Source organism: Schistocerca piceifrons, chromosome 10 (genome assembly GCF_021461385.2).
Source record: "Schistocerca piceifrons isolate TAMUIC-IGC-003096 chromosome 10, iqSchPice1.1, whole genome shotgun sequence".
NCBI classification, from domain to species: domain Eukaryota; kingdom Metazoa; phylum Arthropoda; class Insecta; order Orthoptera; family Acrididae; genus Schistocerca; species Schistocerca piceifrons.
The window spans coordinates 81,939,558-81,967,372 of record NC_060147.1 but is presented as its reverse complement, the minus strand read 5'-3'; the positions used below and the strand labels follow the sequence as shown (position 1 = coordinate 81,967,372).

At 45.5% G+C, this 27,815-nt stretch overlaps 1 protein-coding gene and 1 non-coding gene across 2 annotated transcripts in view; both read right to left on the bottom strand.

Moving 5' to 3' along the window:
• Positions 1–27,815, bottom strand: part of LOC124718709 (homeotic protein proboscipedia-like) — a 626,981-nt gene that overhangs the window by 406,488 nt on the left and 192,678 nt on the right. The window lies entirely within an intron of this gene.
• Positions 17,858–17,932, bottom strand: Trnas-cga. Its single transcript has one exon. It is a non-coding gene; the product is annotated as a tRNA-Ser (tRNA).

Genomic DNA, 27,815 nt, shown 5'->3' with positions numbered 1-27,815 from the left:
CAAAAATTGTCGAGCTTCTCGATACCCAAGGATGGATAATATATAAATTGAGTTTGCACGAAACCCTCATTGCGTGAGTTCTACTCGCATGAGACCAATTTTTTTCTTGCTTTCAAATGTTGCAAAATATTGTTCGATATTTTCATTGAGTAGTCTTAGGAGAACTTCAGCAATATTGCACAGTATTATTGTACACAAACGTTGAGAGTCTAGGGAGCTCTTCAGGCATATCGGAGGCTCTAGTACACTCAATTTTGCGTGAACTTATAAGTCTGTGAAATATCTGTTCCGATGGATTCCGGGGAAAAAATCGTCTTTATTTTTTACGGCGACTCATCTACCGCCATAATCAGATATCAAAAGAACTTACTGCTTGCAAAACAGCGTCGAATGTCAGTACTGATGATAATATAATGGTGTGGGTGCCCGTGTCAGTAGTAAAAACGTTTGTTAATACCGACACCGGACTTTGTTTTGCAAATGCTGAGTTTTTCGATATCTGATGATGAGAAAAGCCGAAACGATGTAGTAAATAAAGAGATTAAGCGATCCAGACGGTTTTATTCACAAGACAGACTCACAGTTATTGCAAAGAGAAAATATTTCCTTTCATGAGACGACAACACAGCGACTGTCTACACCAGGTGGTGTCGAATTGAAGGACAGAGTACGGCTTTTGACAGAATATCGACATACCGATACTTTATTGTCAAAACGATCGATATAAACCAGCAATATTTTTTCCACCAATGTATTGATATATCGATGTCGAAATGGCAATATCAAGTGCCCATATTTTTATTTTATATTATTTCTAATTTTTGCAATTTTCAATAAATATTTGAATTTGTTCTTTTGTAATTGTAGTAGGGGATAATTTTACTTTCACTGTGCGAGGGAGTCTTACTGCTTTTTGAGCTTTCACCACGTCCAATATTCCTCTTCGACTGTGTGAAGCAAATATATTTGGCGACAAAAGAAGAAGTCTGATTGCATCGGGGATTGGGAGGGGGGGGGGGGGGGGTAGGGGGCGGTGAGAATGGAATAGATGATTTCCGATGTAAAGAAATATCACACCAATTGCGTTAAAAAACCATTTTTAACACAAATGGTGTGCCATTTCTTCACATTCTACAAAAACATTTACTGAGACTGATGAACAAAAATCTAAATGGTAAGATTGGTCTCTGCGGTGGGCAAAGACGTGCGAGGTGAAATGCTGACGTAATCGGCGCTCGGCGTTACCACCAGAAACTGCAACGTTTTAGCTTCACTACGGAATTTTGACACTACAACTGCTGGGTCGCTGACGTTTGTAGAAATGGGAAAACAGGGAAGTCGACAGGAAGTGACATGACGCAACCGAACAGTAGACCAGTCGGAGACCTTTTATGGTTTTAATTTTAATAATTAACAGCCTCATTTGCACCGTTTGTCTAGAATTTACTTAGGTTTCAGTCGGGATAACCCAACCTTCTTCAGAATAACACTAACTACCGTCTTTCCATAGCGGATGGTTCAAATAGCTCTGACCACTATGGGACTTAACCTCTGAGGTCATCAGTCCCCTAGAACTTACAACCACTTAAACCTTACTAACCCAAGGACATCACACACATCCATGCCTGAGGCAGGATTCGAACCTGCGACCGTAGTGGTCGAGCGGTTCCAGACTGTAGCGCCTAGAACCGGTCGGCCACCCTGGCCGGCACTTAAATATACAGCTCTAAAATCGGCAGTATCCTTACAATGTGCATCCGATATTTTTTTTGGCCGGTACGTCGATATTTTTTCGTCCATATGTCGGTAATTCTTTGGATACATCGATGACCGATAGCAATGTCTTTTAAATATCTATACACCGCATTCCCCGATATTTTAGATTGGTTCAAAGGGCTCTGAGCACTATGGGACTTAACATCTATGGTCATCAGTCCCCTAGAACTTAGAATTACTTAAACCTAACTAGCCTAAGGACATCACACAGCACCCAGTCATCACGAGGCAGAGAAAATACCTGACCCCGCCGCGAATCGAACCCGAGAACCCGGGTGCGGGAAGCGAGGACGCTACCGCACGACCACGAGCTGCGGACCCGATATTTTAGAAATATCAGCAGTCCTCTACAGAGAAAGAGAGGAATGTTTCGCCATATCGCCGCACTGAGCCGGAGCGCCGGTGCCTGAGTAACCGTAAAGAACTGTTGTCAAGGGATCCAGCCGCACCTTTTGTGTGGCGTTGTCAGACGCGGCTGTCCGTTGCCAGCGAGTGCAATTATAGCGAGCAGCGCGCCCGCTTCATCCGTCTGCGTTGATGGGAAAGCGGACGACAGCCGCGAAGGACGCAGAGAGATAGACGAATAGTGGGAGGAGGGGGTGGGGAGAGGAGGACAGACACTGTGAGTGTTGGGGGGGGGGGTTAGAGGGGTGAGGGGAGGGGAGCAGGAAGGGAGGGGGGGCAGGCGAGGACGCCGAGAGGAGGGATTAAGGGCGGCGCTATCTCTAATTTAGGACGGCTTTAGCCCGAGGAAGGAGCCTCCAAATTGGATGCCAACTCGACGAGACGACAGCTAAATTTCTTCAAAGGGCGGCCCTGCCAGCCAGCCAGCCCGGCGCCCGTCTGGTGGGGGCGGCGGCGGGGGCGGTAAATCCGTTATCGGACGGAGGCGGACCGCCCCGCACCAAATTGGGCGCCGCTGGCGGACGGATCCAGCCTCGGAACCGCAATCTGCGACACGGACGCGCGGCCGGCGGAAATTTGAAGGCAGCTCGTGTTCGGAGGACGTTTCGCTTCTGCATGTGGACGGGACACGGCGACATGCGGCGGGGCTAAATACTGGAGCGATAGCGACCGCCGGCCGGAGTGGCCGAGCGGTTCTAGGCGCTACAGCCTGGAACCGCACGATCTCTACCGTCGCAGGTTCGAATCCTGCCTCGGGCATGGATGTGTGTGATCTCCTTCGGTTAACTTAGGTTTGAGTAGTTCTAAGTTTTAGGGGACTGATGACCTCAGCAGATAAAACCTCCCATAGTGCTCAGAGCCATTTTGATAACGACCGCTTTTTCCAGTGACCCATACAGTCGATGCCAGCGCTTTCTCCGTCATACCGAAGGGAGGTGGCGCAGTGCGCAAGACACTGCCTTCGCATTCGGTAGGCCGACGGTTCAAATACCTAATTATTTTACTTTGGTGTCTACCTTCAACCAATGCCCGCCCGGTTGGCCGTGCGGTCTAACGCACGGCTTTCCAGGCGGGAAGGAGCGTCTGGTCCCCGGCACGAACCCGCCCGGCGAGTCTGTCGATTGTTTTTAGGCGGTTTTCCATCTGTCTCGGCGAACGCGAGCTGGTTCCCCTTATTCCGCCTCAATTACACTACGTCGGCGATTGCAGCACAAACAAGTTCTCCACGTACGCGTACACCACCATTACTCTACCACGCAAACATAGGGGTTACACTCGTCTGGTGTGAGACGTTCCCTGGGGGGTCCACCTGGGACCGAATCGCACAATAACCCTGGGTTCGGTGTGGGGCGGCGGAGGGGTGAAGTGGACTGCGGTAGTCGTCGTGGGGTTGTGGACCACTGCGGCTGCGGCGGGGACGGAGCCTCTCCGTCGTTTCTAGGTCCCCGGTTAACATACAATACAATACCTTCAACCATATAAAACTTTTTGAAACATATAACAGCCATTTGACTGTACACGAGGCATTATTACACCATCTGGGTATCTGCCATGACTAATATCAAGTGTTACAAGCATAAAAAAATATTAGACTTCCATAAAACACGCGTCACAGTTAATTTTATTTTTCTTTATTGTCATTTCATTCTCCTGCCCCTTATGGGCAGCGGCATAATCAGCCGCTCTACAGCCGAGTGACACTACATTTAAAAAAGAGGAAACTATACACAAAGAAGGCGCAAAAAAGATGTAAATAAAAATATAATAGGTGGAGACAAGGGGGGTTGAAATATACACTGACACAAAGATGTTCATTGTGGGACAGTTAAAAAAGTCGACATGAAGATAAAAAAACACCGTTGGCGATTCGTGGAGCACATAAAATACACTGAAGTCACATGGACATGTTAAAAATTGGCCTGGCCGAAGTATTAACACAGTCCAGTACGAAGACACTTAAAAAAACACGACAAGGAATGAAGTCTGCTGGGAGTGTCCTGGCGGGAGGGGGAGGGGTGGAGGAGGGGGAGAGGAGGGTGCAGTGGGGGAGGAAATATGTATTTTCGGTTAAATAAACCAATTTTGTCGAAAGGAAATGCGAGAACATTTGTGTAATAGGCTAATTTACTGGCAATTAGCGTGACTTCATCACTTGATATGGTTGTGGAATGAAATAGGTCATCAAAAAACAGGTTTTGAACTCTGCACAGATTAAAACCTGTGATATACTCATCTGTTTAGCTCTACAGCCATATCAAGTAAAGAAGCCATGCTAGTTGCCACTAAATTAGCCTGTTAGACAATGTTTTCCAGTTTACTTTTGACTAAATTCGTCGTAATGTGTAATAGGCACACATCTATCGAGACCATCACACAGGCATTCCAAACTATACCAGGATCGACTGCAAATACTATGACAGTTAGGCTGGAGGTCAGAAAACTTGGATTTCATGGTCGAACGGCTGCTCATAAGCCACACATCACGCCGGTAAATGTCAAACGACGCCTGTCTTGGTGTAAGGAGCGCAAACATTGGAGGATTGAACAATGGAAAAACGTTGTGTGGAGTGACGAATCACGGTACACAATGTGGTGATCAGATGGCAGGATGTGGGAATGGCGAATGCCCGGTGAACGTCATCTGAAAATTCGGAGGTGGTGGTGTTATGGTATGGTCGTGTTTTTCATGGAGGGGGCTTGCACCCCTTGTTGTTTCGCGTGGAACTATCACAGCACAGGCCTACATTGATGTTTTAAGCACCTTCTTGCTTCCCATTGTTGAAGGGCAATTTGGGAATGGTGATTGCATCTTTCAACACGATCGAGCACCTGTTCATAATGCACGGCCCGTGGCGGATTGATTACACGACAATAACATCCCTGTAATAGACTGATCAGCGCAGAGTCCTGACCTGAATCCTTTAGAGCACCTTTCGAATGTTCTGCAACGCCGACTTCGTGCTAGGACTCACCGACCAATATTCCCCAAGAATCCTTCCAGTACCTGACTGAACGTACGCCAGCGAGAATGGAAGCTGCCATCAAGTCTAAGGGTGGGCAAACACCATACTGAATTCCAGCATTACCAATGGAGGGCGCCACGAACTTATAAGTCATTTTCAGCCAGGTGAGACATTTTACTTGAAAGTCGGTTTGCCTCTGTCGGAGGATAAATACGATATTGTAGTGCCTGTGTTATCCTGAATTATGATGCAAAGTTCCTCTAGACTGGCAGGACAGTCGGATAATTCGGGATTCGTCGCTTTTTTTTCTCCTTACAGTGTAGTTTGTGCGTCTTCTGTTTCAGCTTCAGTCATCGCAGATCTGTTGGCTATTATTTCCAACGCAATCATCAGTTTGGACTCTCTACCTAAAAGGAGGCCGTGCTAGTTACTCGCAGTTCAGTTCATCTATTCATCCTATTATTTTTTTCTTGAGCTGCAACAAGACGTTTCCGTGCAAGGTTGTTGCTTAAGCCATGTAGAATATAACAGGCTACCTCGCATTTCATATGCTTGTACTCCGTCTTCAGGCCACGAGTGGCCTACCGGGACCATCCGACCGCCGTGTCATCCTCAGTGGAGGATGCGGATAGGAGGGGCGTGGGGTCAGCACACTGCTCTCCCGGTCGTTATGATGGTATTCTTGACCGAAGCCGCTACTATTCGGTCGAGTAGCTCCTCAATTGGCATCACGAGGCTGAGTGCACCCTGAAAAACGGCTACAGCGCATGGCCGCCTGGATGGTCACCCATCCAAGTGTCGACCACGCCCGACAGCGCTTAGCTTCGGTGATCTCACGGGAACCGGTGTATCCATTGCAGCAAGGCATTTCATATGCTTGTGCTGAACATATTCTATTTTTACCAGATCTGTCTTCTGCTCTATAGCTTTTCCCTATTGCCTCATATTAAAGGTTTTATTTAGATATCAGAACGCCGTGCTAGACGGGACGGAGTCTTGTAGCACGTTGGTCGGTACAGCACGGGACTGGCAGCTGAGACCAAATATTCCATCTAACAGGTAATCAGGGGGAAGACAGTTCGATTAATCACACATCTGCTCCGTTTATCATTTTACTTTCATCATCAACAGTATCGCCTACAGCTACACTAGAACGTGTGCCATTCACTTACGTTGCAAGCTGCTCAGGGCCAACGACATATAATTACACAATACTCTCACTATTTGTCTTCCGTAAGATTTCAACAGCAGGGCACCTGAGGCTATGTGCTCTTCTGCGAGATCCGCGGCTGCAGAATCAGCATCACTGCAACTCACTTTCTCCTGCACACCAGCTCATATATTAACACATTATTCAGGCAGTATAGGTTAGAAACGGGAAGCTAATTTCTCTTGCGTAAGGCCAGTCTGTAAGCCACAGCCTTAATATGCGATGCAAAACGCAGAGTCCCGTCTTGATAATCAGTACTCAGATCCAAACCATTCTGAATCACTACGGATTAACCGCTTGATGGCGCTTGCTAGAGTTCTACAATCTGCACAATGCCATTCGCTCAGCCAGACTGTGTTATGATTTATTTTATTCAATACTAGCTGTACCCGGCCACGCTTTTCTGTGGCCCAGTCTGCTTATACGGAAAAGAAGCAAAGAAGAAAGCACATTTTTCTAATATGTATAGTAATTAGGTATACGTCCTAATCTAATTCTCTCCCCTGTCTCTCTACATCTCCCCCTCCTCCTTTCATTGACTATCTCCTCTTTTCCCCCCGTCTCTCTACATCTTCTCCTCCGCCCTCCCTATTCACTTACTGTTGTCCCCTATCTCTGTCCATCTCCTCCTTTTCGTTTTCTATGTCCACTTTCTCCGACCCCTCTGCCCATCTACTCTTTCCCTATTTCTCTCGCCGTTTCAAGTTCAAATGGCTCTGAGCACTATGGGTCTTAACATCTGAGGTCATCAGTCCCCTAGAACTTAGAACTACTTAAACCTAACTAACCTAAGGACATCACACACAACCATGCCCGAGGCAGGATTCGAACCTGCGACCGGAGCGGTCACGCGGTTCCAGACTGAAGCGCCTAGAACCGTTTCAAGTGGTATTCTAATCACAAACCAGTAAGCTACAAATACAACATCCTGTTTGCTATGTATATAGCAATCAGGGACAAGTGTGCCTCTGTGACATGGCGAATTGTCATCGATAAAAATTCGATTTTTGTTCAGGAACACGAAGTCCATGAAGGGCTGCATATGGTCTCCAAGTAGCCGAACATCCAAAACACATAGTCAGTTGCATGTAAACACGGCCCATACCTAATTGTGCCTCGGTGACATGGCGAATTGTCATCGATAAAAATTCGATTTTTGTTCAGGAACACGAAGTCCATGAAGGGCTGCATATGGTCTCCAAGTAGCCGAACATCCAAAACACATAGTCAGTTGCATGTAAACACGGCCCATACCAAATTGTGCCTCGGTGACATGGCGAATTGTCATCGATAAAAATTCGATTTTTGTTCAGGAACACGAAGTCCATGAAGGGTTGCATATGGTCTCCAAGTAGCCGAACATCCAAAACACATAGTCAGTTGCATGTAAATACGGCCCATACCAAATTGTGCCTCGGTGACATGGCGAATTGTCATCGATAAAAATTCGATTTTTGTTCAGGAACACGAAGTCCATGAAGGGCTGCATATGGTCTCCAAGTAGCCGAACATCCAAAGCACGTAGTCAGTTGCATGTAAACACGGCCCATACCAAATTGTGCCTCGGTGACATGGCGAATTGTCATCGATAAAAATTCGATTTTTGTTCAGGAACACGAAGTCCATGAAGGGCTGCATATGGTCTCCAAGTAGCCGAACATCCAAAGCACGTAGTCAGTTGCATGTAAACACGGCCCATACCAAATTGTGCCTCGGTGACATGGCGAATTGTCATCGATAAAAATTCGATTTTTGTTCAGGAACACGAAGTCCATGAAGGGCTGCATATGGTCTCCAAATAGCCGAACATCCAAAGCACGTAGTCAGTTGCATGTAAACACGGCCCATACCAAATTGTGCCTCGGTGACATGGCGAATTGTCATCGATAAAAATTCGATTTTTGTTCAGGAACACGAAGTCCATGAAGGGCTGCATGTGGTCTCCAAGTAGCCGAACATCCAAAGCACGTAGTCAGTTGCATGTAAACACGGCCGATACCAAATTGTGCCTCGGTGACATGGCGAATTGTCATCGATAAAAATTCGATTTTTGTTCAGGAACACGAAGTCCATGAAGGGCTGCATATGGTCTCCAAATAGCCGAACATCCAAAGCACGTAGTCAGTTGCATGTAAACACGGCCCATACCAAATTGTGCCTCGGTGACATGGCGAACTGTCATCAATTCAATCTTTGTTCAGGAACACGAAGTCCATGAAGGGCTGCATATGGTCTCCAAGTAGCCGAACATCCAAAGCACGTAGTCAGTTGCATGTAAACACGGCCGATACCAAATTGTGCCTCGGTGACATGGCGAATTGTCATCGATAAAAATTCGATTTTTGTTCAGGAACACGAAGTCCATGAAGGGCTACATATGGTCTCCAAATAGCCGAACATCCAAAGCACGTAGTCAGTTGCATGTAAACACGGCCCATACCAAATTGTGCCTCGGTGACATGGCGAATTGTCATCGATAAAAATTCGATTTTTGTTCAGGAACACGAAGTCCATGAAGGGCTGCATATGGTCTCCAAGTAGCCGAACATCCAAAGCACGTAGTCAGTTGCATGTAAACACGGCCCATACCAAATTGTGCCTCGGTGACATGGCGAATTGTCATCGATAAAAATTCGATTTTTGTTCAGGAACACGAAGTCCATGAAGGGCTGCATATGGTCTCCAAGTAGCCGAACATCCAAAGCACGTAGTCAGTTGCATGTAAACACGGCCCATACCAAATTGTGCCTCGGTGACATGGCGAATTGTCATCGATAAAAATTCGATTTTTGTTCAGGAACACGAAGTCCATGAAGGGCTGCATATGGTCTCCAAGTAGCCGAACATCCAAAGCACGTAGTCAGTTGCATGTAAACACGGCCCATACCAAATTGTGCCTCGGTGACATGGCGAATTGTCATCGATAAAAATTCGATTTTTGTTCAGGAACACGAAGTCCATGAAGGGCTGCATGTGGTCTCCAAGTAGCCGAACATCCAAAGCACGTAGTCAGTTGCATGTAAACACGGCCCATACCAAATTGTGCCTCGGTGACATGGCGAATTGTCATCGATAAAAATTCGATTTTTGTTCAGGAACACGAAGTCCATGAAGGGCTGCATGTGGTCTCCAAGTAGCCGAACATCCAAAGCACGTAGTCAGTTGCATGCAAACACGGCCGATACCAAATTGTGCCTCGGTGACATGGCGAATTGTCATCGATAAAAATTCGATTTTTGTTCAGGAACACGAAGTCCATGAAGGGCTGCATATGGTCTCCAAATAGCCGAACATCCAAAGCACGTAGTCAGTTGCATGTAAACACGGCCCATACCAAATTGTGCCTCGGTGACATGGCGAATTGTCATCAATTCGATCTTTGTTCAGGAACACGAAGTCCATGAAGGGCTGCATATGGTCTCCAAGTAGCCGAACATCCAAAGCACGTAGTCAGTTGCATGTAAACACGGCCGATACCAAATTGTGCCTCGGTGACATGGCGAATTGTCATCGATAAAAATTCGATTTTTGTTCAGGAACACGAAGTCCATGAAGGGCTACATATGGTCTCCAAATAGCCGAACATCCAAAGCACGTAGTCAGTTGCATGTAAACACGGCCCATACCATTGTGGAGACACCTCCAGCTTGCAAAGTGCCCCGTTGCCAGTCTGGGTCAATGCCTTCGTCGGGTATGCCACACACTCTATCCTTACCGTCAGCTCATACCAACTGAAATCGGGACTGCTCTGACCAGTACACAGTTGTCTAAGGTCCAATCGATATGGTCACGATCGCAGGAGAGGCGTTGCAGCCGATGTCGTGCTGTTAGCAATTTACCTCACGCAGAGCTGCTTGTCTGCTAGCACCGACAACTCTATGGAAACGCCGCTGCTCTCTTTCGTCAAGTGAAGGCCGTCCATGGTGTCCATGGTGAGAGGTAATGCCTGAAATTTTGTATTCTCCGCACACGCCTGACAGTGCTTCTTCTCAGAATATTGAATTTCCTAACGATTTACGATATCGTCTCATGCGTCTAGCTCCAACTCCCATTCCGCGTCTATATCACGTTGTGCGGCCATAACCACGACGGAAACCTTTTCCGTGAATCACTTGAGTACAAATCACAGCTCTCCTAATGCATTTCCCTACTCACGACCCACCTTCACAGCTTTTCTTCTGCCACTAACCTCATCTCCCACCTTCCAAACTTCACAGAAGTTCGCGCACCTTGTGCTACTGCCACTCCTAGAAGAAAAGATATTGCTGAGAAAACGCTCAGCAACGGCCTACAGTATTTATGCCTAATTCATGTATGGGCCTCACTTGACTTATCCACCAATACTGAAAGTCTACCATACACAGCTATTTTAAGTACGCCTTTGAAATAACCAGAGCAACGGCCTAGCCGCAGTGGATACACCGGTTCCCGTCAGATAACCGAAGTTAAGCGCAGTCGGGCGTGGTCGCCACTTGGACGGGTGACCATCCAGGCCGCCATGCGCTGTTGGCATTTTTCGGGGTGCACTCAGCCTCGTGATGCCAATTGAGGAGCTACTCGACCGAATAGTAGTGGCTTCGGTCAATAATACAATCATAACGACCGCGAGAGCGGTGTGCTGACCCCACGCCCCTCCTATCCGCATTCTCCACTGAGGATGACACGGCGGTCGGATAGTCCCGGTAGGCCACTCGTGGCCTGAAGACGGATTGCTTTTTTTTTTTTAAATATTCGAGGAAAACCATTATTTTAGTAAATCATCTTGAAAAAAAAATGTGTCTAATTAAGTGGCAAGTAGGGACTAGTTCTGAATAACCGGTGATTTCGGTATTTCTTTGCTCTTGATTATAAGAGTAATTTTTTCTAATAACCTAGTAAAAACCGAAATATCAAATCGCCATAGCAGCAGTCCTAACATTTTTCTTGTTTAAAGAAACCCTTTTTAGAAGGGAGTATCCTTTATATGTAAAATTTTTTTGGTTTGAAACATTGCGGGGTTATTATAGAAAATGGGAAAAACAATCAGTCCTTTTTTAATAAGAATGCCAATACAAAGTAGCAACACACGCAAGGCATAATAAATGGTACAGCATTGCTGAGATAGTGAGTTGTCTTAAGGTACGTGTCTACGTGCGGTGTGCAATACTTTTCTCCACTTTGTCTGTTCGATAGTTTCTCACTATTCCGTCACAACGCTTCACTTGCCTTAAAAGATTAAATACCTGTCTGCCATTTGTATGAAATAATAAAACAGGAAGGAAATTATGGTAACAGTAATAAGTTAAAAATTTAACAACAGTTCAAAATGTTCAAATGTGTGTGAAATCTTATGGGACTTAACTACTAAGGTCATCAGTCCCTAAGCTTACACACTACTTAACCTAAATTATCCTAAGGACAAACACACACACCCATGCCCGAGGGAGGACTTGAACCTCCGAAGGGACCAGCCGCACAGTCCATGACTGCAACGCCCTAGACCGCGCGGCTAATCCCGCGCGGGAAGAACACTTCATTGATAGCATACAGTAACAATACAAAGTAGCTGGTCTACTGCCTGTGTCTGCATAATACGCCTTCATCTACTTGAAGCCATTAAAAAACAGACAAATTAACACGAAAAATATTCTTCAATCTTAGTTTTCACCCTGCAGAACTTCTTCGTAAGCCCAAATAGCAGTATGGCCTCCGATTACAACGTGGCTTTTGAACAGAGCTTAAAAAATTAATCAATAGGAGAATTATGGTGATTTATCGCAGCATTCAACCAACAACCCCTTTTCGAGAAAAATAGTGAACTGTGGACGAACTTTCTTTTATTTGCCTACTTAATTTAATATTTTTATTCTATTTAACGTGAAACCGAGAGACAAAATATTTCAATCTTTGTTCGTTTTCTACGTTTATTGGGCAAACAATAGAAATCAAAAACAGAAAACCGGTTATTGGAGAAACTGGTTATTTTGAGTGTTTTTAACTGCTGGGCTAAACGAGCGTGGAAGAAAACCCAATATAACCGAAACCGGTTGTCTTAGTTACTGCCAACGCAAATGAAGGGAGCTTCGTCGAGAAGAAGGTGGGTTAATATACCGAAATGAAAAGGAAGATTAATCATTCGATAAGAGTATTTTCCGAGCAAAACAAGGTACCGGGTTCGAGGATCAGTGCGTCACAAAGTTTTAATCTGTCAGGAAGTTTTACAGTACTGGCCATTAAAATTACTACACCACGAAGATGACGTGCAATAGACGCGAAATTTAACCGACAGGAAGAAGATGCTGTGATATGCAAATGATTAGCTCTTCAGAACATTAACACAAGGTTGGCACCGGTGGCGACACGTACAACGTGCTGACGTGAGGCAACTTTCCAACCAATTTCTCATACAGCAACAGCAGTTGACCGGCGTTGCCTGTGAAACGTTATTGTGATGCCTCGTGCAAGGAGGAGAAATGCGTACCATCACGTTTCCGAATTTGATAAACGGATTGCAGCCTATCGTGATTGCGGTTTATCGTATCGCGACATAGCTGCTCGCGTTGATCGAGATCCTATGACTGTTAGCAGAATATGGAATCGGTGGGTTCAGGAGGGTAATACGGAACGCCGTGCTGGATCTCAACGGCCTCGTATCACTAGCAGTCGAGACGACAGGCATCTTATCCGCAACCGAGCGAGGTGGCGCAGTGGTTAGACACTGGACTCGCATTCGGGAGGACGACGGTTCAATCCCGCGTCCGGCTATCCTGATTTAGGTTTTCCGTGATTTCCCTAAATCGCTCCAGGCAAATGGCGGGATGGTTCCTTTCAAAGGGGACGGCCGATTTCCTTCCCCATCCTTCCCTAATCCGATGAGACTGATGACCTCGCTGTCTGGTCTCCTTCCCGAAAACAACCAACCAACCAACCATCTTATCCGCATGACTGTAAAGGATCGTCCAGCCACGTCTCGATCCCTGAGTCAACAGATGGGGACGTTTGCAAGACAACAACCATCTGCACGAACAGTTCAACGACGTTTGCAGCAGCATGGACTATCAGCTCGGAGACCATGGCTGCGGTTACCCTTGACGCTGCATCACAGCCAGGAGCGCCTGCGATGGTGTAAACGACGAACCTGGGTGCACGAAGGGTAAAAAGTAATTTTTTCGGACGAATCCAAGTTCCATTTACAGCATCACGACGGTCGCATCCGTGTTTGGCGACATCGCGGTGAACGCACAATGGAAGCGTGCATTCGTCATCACCATACCGGCCTATCACCCGGCATGATGGTATGGGGTGCCATCGGTTACACGTCTCGGTCACCTCTTGTTCGCATTGACGGCACTTTGAACAGTGGACGTTACATTTCAGATGTGTTACGACCCGTGGCTCTACCCCTCATTCGATCCGTGCGAAACCCTACATTTCAGCAGGATAATGCACGACCGCATGTTGCAGGTCCTGTACGGGTCTTTCTGGATACAGAAAATGTTCGACTGCTGCCCTGGCCAGCACATTCTCCAGATCTCTCACCAATTGAAAACGTCTGGTCAATGGTGGCCGAGCAACTGGCTCGTCACAATACGCCAGTCACTACTCTTGATGAACTGAGGTATGGTGTTGAAGCTGCATGGGCAGCTGTACCTGTACACGCCATCCAAGCTCAGTGTGACTCAATGCCCAGGCGTATCAAGGCTGTTATTACGGCCAGTGGTGGTAGTTCTGATTTATCAGGATCTGTGCACCCAAATTGCGTGAAAATGTAATCACATGTCAGTTCTAGTATAATATATTTGTCCAATGAATACCCGTTTATCATCTGCATTTTTCTTGGTGTAGCAATTTTAGTGGCCAGTAGTGTAGAAATGCCACATACTCCGCTGCGTAGTGCGAGAATCGTTCTCAAAATGTTCGCCTCACTGAGTAACAGGAGCCGTGATGAAGTTCGCAGTGCAGGGATTGCCCGGCAGTGGTACCTGCCATCATAAGGAAGTGGTCCCCGGAGACAGCCAGCGTTCTGGACGCGGCGAGTCATCCGCCACGGGCCGAAGGGGAGGCAGGCCCTGCAGACTGCCACCCACGCCCTCATTTGTTTAAAAGCCGCTGAGAGGGGGGGGGCGGAGGGGGGGAGGAGGAGGGTGGAGGGACGCCTTGAGGCAATTTCTTTACTACCCTCTCCCCCTTCCTCTCCCAGAACGGGCGATAAGGCTTCGCCACTGAGTGCTGACGATTATCCGTGGAATGGTACAATCGTAGACTCAAAATCCAGTTAACACTATTTACCTCCTATCCTCTTTACATGCTTAATACTTTGTGAGACATCGGAACTATGGCACAAAATAGCTTTATTATTATTGTTTAACATTACCAAACGTACACAAAAAAATGGCTCTGAGCAGTATGGGACCTAACTTCTGAGGTCATCAGTCCCCTAGAATTTAGAGCTAATTAAACCTAACTAACCTAAGGACACAACACACATCCATTCCCGAGGCAGGATTCGAACCTGCGACCGCAGTGGTCCCGCGGTTCCAGACTGAAGCGCCTAGAACCGCACGGCCACTCCGGTCGGCAAACGTACACATACTGATGGTTTAATATTCTATTGCAAGACATTTTTGGGTACCAATTTACGTGAAAAAATATCTGCGGGTAGGGCCTGACTCACAAAATACTATGTAACAGGCTAAACATAGAAATTCTGACTTTCGTGGAGGTCAAAACTCTACCATCTGGTGAGCAAGATGTATGAGAGAGGCGAAATACCCTCAGACTTCAAGAAAAATATAATAATTCCATTCCCAAAGAACGCAGGTGTTGACAGATGTGAAAAATTACCGAACTATCAGTTTAATAAGTCACAGCTGCAAAATACTAACACGAATTCTTTACAGACGAATGGAAAAACTGGTAGAAGCTGACCTCGGGGAAGATCAGTTTGGATTCCGTAGAAATATTGGAAGACATGAGGCAATACTGACCCTACGACTTATCTTAGAAAATAGATTAAGGAAAGGCAAACCTACGTTTCTAGCATTTTTAGACTTGGAGAAAGCTTTTGACAACGTTGATTGGAATAACCTCTTTCGAATTCTGAAGGTGGCAGGGTAAAATACAGGGAGCGAAAGGCTATTTACAATTTGCACAGAAACCAGATGGCAGTTATAAGAGTTGAGGGACATGAAAGGGAAGCAGTGGTTGGGCAGGCAGTGAGACAGGGTTGTAGCCTATCCCAGATGTTATTCAATCTGCATACTGAGCAAGCAGTAAAGGAAACAAAAGAAACATTCGGAGTAGGAATTAAAATCCATGGAGAAGAAATAAAAACTTCGAGGTTCGCCGATGACATTGTAATTCTGTCAGAGACAGCAAAGGACCTGGAAGAGGAGTTGAACGGAATGGACAGTGTCTTGAAACGAGGATATAAGATGAACATCAACAAAAGCAAAACGAGGATAATGGAATGTAGTGGAATTAAATCGGGTGATACTGCGGGAATTAGAGTAGGAAATGGGACACTTAAAGTAGTAAAGGAGTTTTGCTATTTGGGGACTAAAATTATTGATGATGGTCGAAGTAGAGAGGATATAAATGTAGACTGGCAATGGCAAGGAAAGCGTTTCTGAAGAAGAGAAATTTGTTAACACCGAGTATAGATTTAAGTGTCAGGAAGTCGTTTCTGAAAGTATTTGTATGGAGTGTAGCCATGTATGGAAGTGAAACGTGGACGATAAATAGTTTGGACAAGAAGAGCATAGAAACTTTCGAACTGTGGTGCTACAGAAGAATGCTGAAGATTAGATGGGGCCGGCCGAAGGGGCCGTGCGGTTAAAGGCGCTGCAGTCTGGAACCGCAAGACCGCTACGGTCGCAGGTTCGAATCCTGCCTCGGGCATGGATGTTTGTGATGTCCTTAGGTTAGTTAGGTTTAACTAGTTCTAAGTTCTAGGGGACTAATAACCTCAGCAGTTGAGTCCCATAGTGCTCAGAGCCATTTGAACCATTTTTTGATTAGATGGGTAGATCACATAACTAATGAGGAGGTATTGAATAGAATTGGGGAGAAGAGGAGTTTGTGACACAACTTGACTAGAAGAAGGGATCGGTTGGTAGGACATGTTCTGAGGCATCAAGGGATCACCAGTTTAGCAGTGGAGGGTAAAAACCGTAGAGGGAGACCAACAGATGAATACACTAAACAGATTCAGAAAGATGTAGGTTGCAGTAGGTACTGGGGGATGAAAAAGCTTGCACAGAAAAGTAGCATGGAGAGCTGCATCAAACCAGTCCCTGGACTGAAGACCACAACAACAACATGTTTTACATTTACAACTTTATGCTTCGCAGTTGGTTCCTTGCCATACGCGTTTCGCTTCTTTAATTTATGTAGCGTCTCCAGTGGTCTGTAATAGATATTTGTTTTCATATACATAATAAATGAATTACGTAGAGGTTACAGGTATATTACTGTATAGGTTGAAAATACCGCTCCAGTTGTAAAGTTCTTCATTTTCACATGACCGGTTTCGGACTGTTATAAGCCATTCCTCTGGTGTCGTAGCTGTGCTGTGATCCCGCTCATACGCAGCACACGGCGCCTGGTACACTCAGCGCTCGGGGACCACAGCACAGCTACAACACCTGAGGATGGAGTTGTAACAGGCCGAAACCGCTCGTGTGAAAATAAAGAACTTTACAACTGAAGCGGTATTTTCAACCTATGCTATAATGTTCAGTTGCGGATGTTCTTCCAACAGGATTGTTTGTATTTTACTGTGTTGCGTTTTCTCACGTTTTTCTCTTGTTTTCCAAGTTAGAAAAAACTTTTGTAGCACAAGTTTAGTGAGGTTAAATTATCGTTTGGGGTTAGTATTCCTTATGTGTTCGAGTCCATAAGTATCGTCCTGGAGATGTGTTTACTCTGTCCTCATTCTCCAGATGACCGATTTCCGGCGTTTATTCACCCACATTTATTACAACACTTCACTTCCACTTTTGCTTGTGTGTTGAACGTGAGTGTTTACGGTGTGTAGTGCGGCCAACTGATGCTGTGTGTTTATCTTTCGTCTTTTGTTTGTTTTATGTATGCGATTTGATACTTTTTCATTTGTTTCATGTGCGTGTTCGTGTGCGTGTGCGTGTCTGTGTGTACATGTGGTACATGTGTGTGTGTGTGTGTGTGTGTGTGTCTCTTTATGTCAGTGGAATTTGTGTGTGAGGATGTGTGTGGTGGAGGGAGGGGGAGAGGGGGGAGGGGGAGAGAGAGAGAGAGAGGGGGGTTGGGGTTAGGGGATAGAGGGAGGGAGAGGGTGATTCAGTGATTATTTGTTCTCGTTATGTTTCACATTTCTGTTTGTTATTGTCTTCGTTGCTAACACGATCAGTGAGTCACTGCTTACACTGATTTGGTCATTAGTTATTTTCTTTCTTATTTCAGTCACTATTTTAGATTTGTTGCATAATACAACAAACTGAAAACATTGATTAATTATTGAAACTTCCTTGCAGATTAAAACTGTATGCCGGACCGAGACTCGAACTCGGGACCTTTGCCTTTCGCGGACAAGTGCTCTACCGACTGAGCTACCCAAGCACGACTCACGACCGGTCCTCACAGCTTTACTTCTGCCAGTACCTCGTCTCCTACATTCCAAACTTTAATTATTAATCGTTCAGTTACAGAGGCTTGGGAACATGATCTGTGCTATCATTAAGTGTCATTCTTCATGGCTTAAAAATCTAACTAGACATGATGTTAGTGGCAGAAACAATTCATTCCCTCGCTGTTTTCGCATGTGTTTACGTTCACTCCGCTTTAAGCAAAGATGATCGTTTATCAGTTGCTTCTCCCTACATAATGACGCCGAACGCAGCTCGATGCAGTCGGACTGTCTCTCTTGCCAGATGGCAACATCAAAAATGGTTCAACTGGCTCTAAGCACTCTGGGACTTAACATCTGAGGTCATCAGTCCCCTAGACTTAGAACTACTTAAACCTAACTAAGGACATCACACACATCGATGCCCGAGGCAGGATTTGAACCTGCGACCCTAGTAGCAGCGCGATTCCGGACTGAAGTGCCTAAAACCGATCGACCACAGAGGCCGGCACGGCAACATCATGCACAAGCCAGTGATTACCTTGACATTATAAGTCAGTTTACGGTTTTTTGCCAAATGTCAACACCATACAATAGAAGGTTACAGAAAGGGGCACATTTTCCTAGGAGGTAGTACTGTCGATATATAGTACACACACCAATTTCTTTAACCCTATGGGTACCAGTGGTTCCTACGTGAAACCACCATTTTTTAAAAAAAATTACCGGTGCCTTTCGCATGAAATCACCGATGCTAATGGAAGACAGACATCTAGTGGTGTACTGACGTACTGTTTCGAAAGCAGCACATTGTAGCAGTCGCTTCCAGCGTTCAAATCTCAAGTCTGAGCGGAGATTGTTCTCCGTGACTATAGGAGATTGTGAGATATTTCTTCATAGAGATCATATTGAGTCCATCAGTGATAATGAAAGTACGTATATCTAAAGGTTAAAAACATTGAACAGCCTAGGTCAGATATATATTTCTTTATTTAAGACAGCTGGTTTCGACAGACTTTGCTGTCGTCTTCAGGTTTTAAAAGATCTTTTTGTCATGAAACGTGTTCATTTAACGCTGAATCTTTCGCCAAGTTATCATGTGGATAAAAATCAGCACATTATTAAAGGTCTGTAATAGCTAAAAAAAAATTTAAAATTGCAAAACACCTTATACACCGGTTAAAGTGGAGTTTCACTGTTTAGAATACTTCCAGCTTATGTAAACAGATGTTCTATTGTGTCCTGTGTTTTGTGATGCTACCACGAGCGATGTATGTGTATGGTAATTTGCACAAGGTGCTTTACGTATTTAAATATTTTAGTTACAACAGACCTTCTACAATGTGCTGATTTTTATCCGAAGGACAACTTGGCGTGAGGTTCAACGTAAAACGAACACATAACAAGATTTTGCAAGGCCTGAAGATAACAGCGAAGTCTGTCCAAACCGGCTGTCTTAAATAAATAGTTTCATGAAGTCCCGATAGCTGGCGACGCTATACCAAACCTTCAAAATGTTGTCTGTAGCGCAGGTATGTTCCAAACAGACAGTTGTCATTGAGGTTCATTTAGTGGAAAACCCGAGCATCGGAAGATACTCGCAGATGCTTGCAGGGTGTCTTCAGAGAGCCTAGAATGAGCAAAAGCACGGTGAGTCGTTGGGCAAGGCATCTGTCATCATCGCAATAAGGTCGCGCAAAGCTGTCCGATCTCCCGGATCGCGGCCGGCGGCACACAGCTGTGACTCTTGCTAAGTTGGAACGTGTGGACACTCTCATTCGACGTGATCGACAGATAACGGTCAAATAACTTCCTGTTGAACTGAACGTCTTTGCTGGTGGTGCTGACACACTCGTCAAACAATTGGGGTACTGGTCAGAAGATCATAAAGAGCAACGAAAGACCATTGCTTGCACATTATGAGGCTGACAATTTTTGTCGGACACCTTCACAGGTGATGAAATAATGGTTTATCACTTCGAAGCGGAAACAAAACGGCAATATATGGACTGGCCACATACCACCTCTCCTTCGAAGAGAAAGTTCAAAGCCGCAACGATCAACAAGTGTATTGTAGTAGGGAGTTCGGCGTGTTCCTTGCCACAAAAATGGAAACGAACTTCTCCTTCTTCATGACAACGCAATGCCTCACACGTGTGAAATGATAATTAAATCGACACCCCAGCTGCAAACATGCATTGATATACATCATTGGGAACATGTTGAAAATGTGTGCCACGACCGGGAGTCGAACCCGGGATCTCCTGCTTAAATGGCAGACCCCTTGCACGCTCCCTGTGAGACCCACATTCCCAACATGTCCACACCACTACATTCGTAGTGCGCCTAATAGATATTTGCCCATCATACTCATTACTCGTGGCAGATTAATCTACCAAGTCCCAAGTATCATACATGTCTCGCAACCCGAGAAGGGCTTGCAGAACTTCATTTGAATATTCTACCTCATCCATCCTACAGCCGGATCGACTTCCATCTGTTTGGCCCAAAGAAGGATGCAATCCTGTGAAAGCAGTACAAGGATGATGGGGAGATTCCTGATACACGAAGACTTTGGCTCCGACGTCGATCAGTAGATTGGTATGATGCAGGCATATAGACACTCCTAGAAAGGTGGGGTAAGGCCGTCGCATTGAAAGAAGAGTATGTTGAGAAAACAGGGTTTTGTAGTCAGGCCGCGTTGTGTGGCCGAGCAGTTCTAGGCACTTCAGTCTGGAACCGCGCGACCGCTACGGTCGCAGGGTCGAATCCTGCCTCAGGCATGGACGTGTGTGATGTCCTTACGTTAATTAGGTTTAAGTAGTTTTAAGTTCTAGGGGACTGATGACCTCAGATGTTGAATCTCATAGTGCTCAGAGCCATTTGAACAATTTTTTTTTTTTGTAGTCAAAATGGTTCAGTGGCTCTGAGCACTATGGGACTTAACTTCTGTGGTCATCAGTCCCCTAGACTTAGAACTACTTGAACCTAACTAACCTAAGGACACCACAGACATCCATGCCCGAGGCAGGAACCTGCCACCGTAGCGGTCGCGCCGTTCCAGATTGTAGCGCCTAGAGCCGCTTGGCCACTCCGGCCGGCGGTAGTCAAAAGTTTGGGAAATAATATGCTGTCTGCAACGAATTGACGCATGGTGCAGGGGATGGCAATTGAATCTCAATATAGACAAGTGTAATGTGCTGCGAATACATACAAAGAAAGATCCTTTATCATTTAGCTACAATATAGCAGGTCAGCAACTGGAAGTAATTTAATTCCATAAATTATCTGGGAGTAGGCATTAGGAGTGATTTAAAATGGAATGACCATATAAAATTAATCGTCGGTAAAGCAGATGCCAGATAGAGATTCATTGGAAGAATCCTACGGAAATGCCGTCCGAAAACAAAGGAAGCACGTTACAGTACACTTGTTCGCCCAGTGCTTGAATACTGCTCACCGATGTGGGATTCGTATCAGATAGGGTCGATAGAAGAGATAGAGAAGATCCAACAGAGAGCAGCGCGCTTCGTTACAGGATCATTTAGTAATAGCGAAAGCGTTGCGGAGATGATTGATAGACGCCAGTGGAAGACTCTGCAAGGGAGACGCTCAGTAGCTCGGTACGGGCTTTTGTTGAAGTTTCGAGAACGTATCTTCACCGAGGAGTCAAGCAGTATATTGCTCCCTCCTACGTATATCTCGCGAAGAGACCTTGAGTATAATCGTAGAGATTACGGTCCACACAGAGGCATACCGACAATCTTTCTTTTCAGGAACGATGCAAGACTGGAATAGAAGGGAGAACTGACAGAGGTACTCAACGTACCCTCCACCACACACCGTCAGGTGGATTGCGGAGTACGGATGTAGATGTATAGATACTTAAATCCCAAATAAAGCCAATCTGCTTAAGAAAAAATGTGATACTTCACTTATCGAACGCTCCTCGTATGTATACGCTCGAACGTTTCAGGTGGAAGTACACGGAAACTTCAGAGCGAGCTTCAGACCGTTGTGTTACACAGTTGCTCCTTCACTCGGAACAGCGTCAGCGGCAGCGGCCTTGCCGAGACATTGCAGCCACAGGTCTGCCACCCCCTGAGTGCGGCCTGTAATTGAGATTACATTCAGCAGCAGAGCCCAGCCGTGGCCAGAGGCGCGCTTTTGAACTGCCGGCGTGGCGGCGGCGCACAATGGAATCAATTTTTGGAGGCGCCGATCTATAAACAAGCGAGCAGCGCGGCCGCCAATGGCCGCCGCGGGGGTTCCCCTAGTTCGCTCGCCGCCCGCCTCAGAGCGCGCCGCTCCATTGTTGCGTTCCACTTTGAGCGCCGCCGCTGCCTCTGCCGCTGCTCGCCGGCCGTGACTATGCGGCTTTCGGCGCCACTTCCGCGGCTCCGCTCTGGATGACCGCCTTCCGAGTTCAGCGCCCAAACTGGACTAAAAGACCGACATAAAGATCCACGCAGAGGAAGAAGTGACTCTTGCAACCAACGATTCAAAATGATGCATGTGGTGTCCGTCCTTTCAGACACAGTCAGAAAGAAAACACGCCATTTTTGACTCTGCAGCCACTATCAACTAAGACAAAGGAATTAGATTAGCATTGGTTTAAATCAACGGGGAAACTGAAAATTTTCGCCGGATCGGGATTTCGACACTTGGGATACAACACATACAAACTGAACATATCGTCTCAGTTATGTGACTGGATCTGTGATTTCCTGTCAGAGAGGTCACAGTTCGTAATAATTTACGGAAAGTCATTGACTAAAACAGAAGTTATTTCTGGCGTTCCCCAAGGTAGTGTTATAGGCCCTTTACTGTTCCTTATCTATGTAAACGATTTGGGAGACAATCTGAGCAGCCGTCTTCGGTAGTCTGCAGATGAGGCTGTCGTTTATCGACTAATAAAGTCATCAGAAGATCAAAACGAATTGCAAAACGATTTAGAAGAAATATCGAAATGGTAAGAAAAGTTGCAGTTGACCCTAAATAATGAAAAGTGTGAGGTCATCCACATGACTGCTAAAAAGAAAGCGTTAACCTTCGGTTACACGATAAATCAGTCTAATCTAAAAGCCGTAAATTCAATTAAATACCTAGGAACAATTTAAATTGGAAACATAGAAAATGTTGTGTGGAAGGTTAACCAAAGACTGAGTTTCATTGGCAGGACACTTAGAAAATGTAAGGAAACTGCCTACACTAAGCTTGTCCGTCCTCTTTTAGAATACTGTTGCGCGGTGTGGGATCCTTACCAGATAGGACTGACTGAGTACATCGAAAACGTTCAAAGAAAGGCAGCACGTTTTGTAATATGGCGAAATGTGGGAGAGAGTGTCACAGAAATGATACAGGATTTGGGATGGACATCATTAAAAGAAAGGCGTTTTTCGTTGCGACGGAATCTTCTCACCAAATTGCAATCACCAACTTTCTCCTCCGAATGCGGAAATATTTTGTTGACACCGACTTACATAGGGAGCAACGATCACAAAGATAAAATACGGGAAATCAGAGCTCGTACGGAAAGATATAGCTGTTCATTCTCCCCGCGCGCTATACGAGATTGGAATAATAGAGAATTGTGAAGGTGGTTCGATTGATTGGATTGTTTTGGGGAAGAGACCAAACTGCGAGGTCATCGGTCTCATCGGATTAGGGAAGGATGGGGAAGGAAGTCGGCCGTGCCCTTTCAAAGGAACCATCCCAGCATTTGCCTGGAGCGATTTAGGGAAAAAGGTGGTTCGATGAACCCTCTGCCAGGCACTTAAATGTGATTTGCAGAGGATCCATGTAGATGTAGACCACATATGTGAGGCAATCCGAACACCAGGACTATGGGACGAACTGACCGCACCCACAGAAATAACATCAGACGGGTGACATTAAGAATACAATCCTGGGACGCCGTATAGACGCCGCGCGGGGTAGTCGCTCGGTCTGGGGCGTCTTGTCACGGTCCGCGCAGAGGTTCGAGTCCTCCCTCGAGCATGGGTTTGTGTTGTCCTTAGCGTAAGTTAGTTTAAGTTATATGAAACAGTGTGTTTGCTTAGGGACCGATGACCTCTGCAGTTTGGTCCCATAGGACCTTACGACAAATTTCCATTTTCCGTATAGGCGACAAACCCATGTGCACACCATAGTATTGAGTATGAGGATGAGAACTAAGACAGAACAAATGACCCGACAGAAATATCCTTAAACTAGAAATAACATCCTAGACCTAGCACAACTGTTGCCAACTAAGTGGAAAGTGCTGGAATAGATCCAAAACTAAACATAGACACAAACGGAGTCGGCGCACCGACGCAGTTTAAACCCGTAAATAATGTAATTAGCTTAGAAGTAGCCCTAGTATAGCATAGATCTTACTGGTAGAAGAGTAGTATTAAAGGGTACTGGAGCCTGAGGATCAAGGGCTTGCTGGCTAATTCCAACGCTTTCATCCTCAGTACCCCACGGTGGAGAGAGTTCGAACTTATTCCTTTCCTATCTTCATTCTTTTCTTCTTCATTCATAACTATTTATTTGTATTTCTCTTCCGAATTTCAAAACCAAAATGGTTCAAATGGCTCTGAGCACCATGGTACTGAACACTGAGGTCATGAGTCCCCTAGAACTTAGAACTACTTAAACCTAACTAACCTAAGGACATTACACACATCCATGCCCGAGGCAGTATTCGACCCTGCGACCGTAGCAGTCGCGCGGTTACGGACAGAAGAATTTCAAAACACTTTGAAGAATTTTTGTTAAATGGTTCTGGGTAAGCTGCCAAAGAAAGAAAACGAAAGAAAATAAAAATGAAAATAAAATCAAAATAAGATCCGCCTCCAATTGGCGGGACATGGGCAACAGTGCGACCGGATGCGGGTACCGGTGTGGAACTTACAATCCGCATCAGGGCCCGTGGGCCGGATGCAGCAGCTAAGCGGTCAATAAAGACCCACCATAACAGTTAGGTGTGGGTCGTAAAATAAGAGCGGCAAGTGAAAAAAAAAAATTCAACTTGGATCTCCAGATTACTTGGGAGATGCCTAGCTGGACATCCAGACTGATTACTGGTCCGGCAGATATTTTCATCTTTTCACCATTGATTTAAATTAACGCCCACTAACAGCTAACAACTTTAATGATCCGCAATGAGTTTCACACTGAGACAGGCCTTTGTTTTAATATTTTTTGGCATAAATATTGAGCCCATGTCCAGTAAATCCTAAACTCAGATTGGAATGTATACCGCAGAGACAGGCTGGACAGTGAAGGGGGAGGCGTGTTTATAGCGATAAGAAGTGCAATAGTATCGAAGGAAATTGACGGAGATCCGAAATGTGAAATGATTTGGGTGAAGGTCACGGTTAAAGCAGGCTCAGACATGGCAATTGGATGTCTCTATAGGCCCCCTGGCTCAGCAGCTGTTGTGGCTGAGCACCTGAAGGATAATTTGGAAAATATTTCGAGTAGATTTCCCCACCATGTTATAGTTCTGGGTGGAGATTTTAATTTGCCGGATATAGACTGGGAGACTCAGACGTTCGTAACGGGTGACAGGGACAAAGAATCCAGTGAAATTTTTTTAAGTGCTTTATCTGAAAATTACCTTGAGCAGTTAAACAGAGAACCGACTCGTGGCGATAACATATTAGACCTTCTGGTGACAAACAGACCCGAACTATTTGAAAAAGTTAACGCAGAACAGGGAATCAGCGATCATAAAGCGGTTACGGCATCGATGATTTCAGCCGTAAATAGGAATATTAAAGAGGGTAGGAAGATTTTTCTGTTTAGAAAAAGTGACAAAAAGCAGATTTCAGAGTACCTGTTGGCTCAACACAAAAGTTTTGTCTCAAGTACAGATAGTGTTGAGGATCAGTGGACAAAGTTCAAAACCGTCGTACATAATGCGTTAGATGAGTATGTGCCAAGCAAGATCGTAAGAGATGGAAAAGAGCCACCGTGGTACAACAACCGAGTTAGAAAACTGCTGCGGAAGCAAAGGGAGCTTCACAGCAAACATAAACATAGCCAAAGCCTTGCAGACAAACAAAAATTACGCGAAGCGAAATGTAGTGTGAGGAGGGCTATGCGAGAGGCGTTCAATGAATTCGAAAGTAAAGTTCTATGTACTGACTTGGCAGAAAATCCTAAGAAATTTTGGTCTTATGTCAAAGCGGTAGGTGGGTCAAAACAAAATGTCCAGACACTCTGTGACCAAAATGGTACTGAAACAGAGGATGACAGACTAAAGGCCGAAATACTAAATGTCTTTTTCCAAAGTTGTTTCACAGAGGAAGATTGCACTGTAGTTCCTTCTCTAGATTGTCCCACAGATGACAGAATGGTAGATATCGAAATAGACGACAGAGGGATAGAGAAACAATTAAAATCGCTCAAAAGAGGAAAGGCCTCTGGACCTGATGGGATACCAGTTCGATTTTACACAGAGTACGCGAAGAAACTTGCCCCCCTTCTTGCAGCGGTGTACCGTAGGTCTCTAGAAGAGCGTAGCGTTCCAAAGGATTGGAAAAGGGCACAGGTCATCCCCGTTTTCAAGTAGGGACGTCGAGCAGATGTGCAGAACTATAGACCTATATCTCTAACGTCGATCAGTTGTAGAATTTTGGAACACGTATTGTGTTCGAGTATAATGACTTTTCTGGAGACAAGAAATCTACTCTGTAGGAATCAGCATGGGTTTCGAAAAAGACGATCATGTGAAACCTAGCTCGCGCTATTCGTCCACGAGACTCAGAGGGCCATAGACACGGGTTCGCAGGTAGATGCCGTGTTTCTTGACTTCCGCAAGGCGTTCGATACAGTTCCCCACAGTCGTTTAATGAACAAAGTAAGAGCATATGGACTATCAGACCAATTGTGTGATTGGATTGAGGAGTTCCTAGGTAACAGGATGCAGCATGTCATTCTCAATGGAGAGAAGCCTTCCGAAGTAAGAGTGATTTCAGGTGTGCCGCAGGGGAGTGTCATAGGACCGTTGCTATTCACAATATACATAAATGACCTTGTGGATGACATCGGAAGTTCACTGAGGCTTTTTGTGGATGATGCTGTGGTGTATCGAGAGGTTGTAACAATGGAAAATTGTACTGAAATGCAGGAGGATCTGCAGCGAATTGACGCATGGTGCAGGGAATGGCAATTGAATCTCAATGTAGACAAGTGTAATGTGCTGCGAATACACAGAAAGATAGATTCTTTATCATTTAGCTACAAAATAGCAGGTCAGCAACTGGAAGCAGTTAATACCACAAATTATCTGGGAGTACGAATTAGGAGTGATTTAAAATGGAATGATCATATAATGTTGATCGTTGGTAAAGCAGATGCCAGACTGAGATTCATTGGAAGAATCCTAAGGAAATGCAATCCGAAAACAAAGGAAGTAGGTTACAGTGCACTTGTTCGCCCACTGCTTGAATACTGCTCAGCAGTGTGGGATCCGTACCAGATAGGGTTGATAGAAGAGAGAGAAAAGATCCAACGGAGAGCAGCGCCCTTCGTTACAGGATCATTTAGTAATCGCGAAAGCGTTACGGAGATGATAGATAAACTCCAGTGGAAGACTCTGCAGGAGAGACGCTCAGTAGCTCGGTACGGGCATTTGTCAAAGTTTCGAGACCATACCTTCACCGAAGAGTCAAGCAGTATATTGCTCCCTCCTACGTATATCTCGCGAAGAGACCATGAGGATAAAATCAGAGAGATTAGAGCCCACACAGAGGCACACCGACAATCCTTCTTTCCAAGAACAATACGAGACTGGAATAGAAGGGAGAACCGATAGAGGTACTCAAGGTACCCTCCGCCACACACCGTCAGGTGGCTTGCGGAGTATGGATGTAGATGTAGA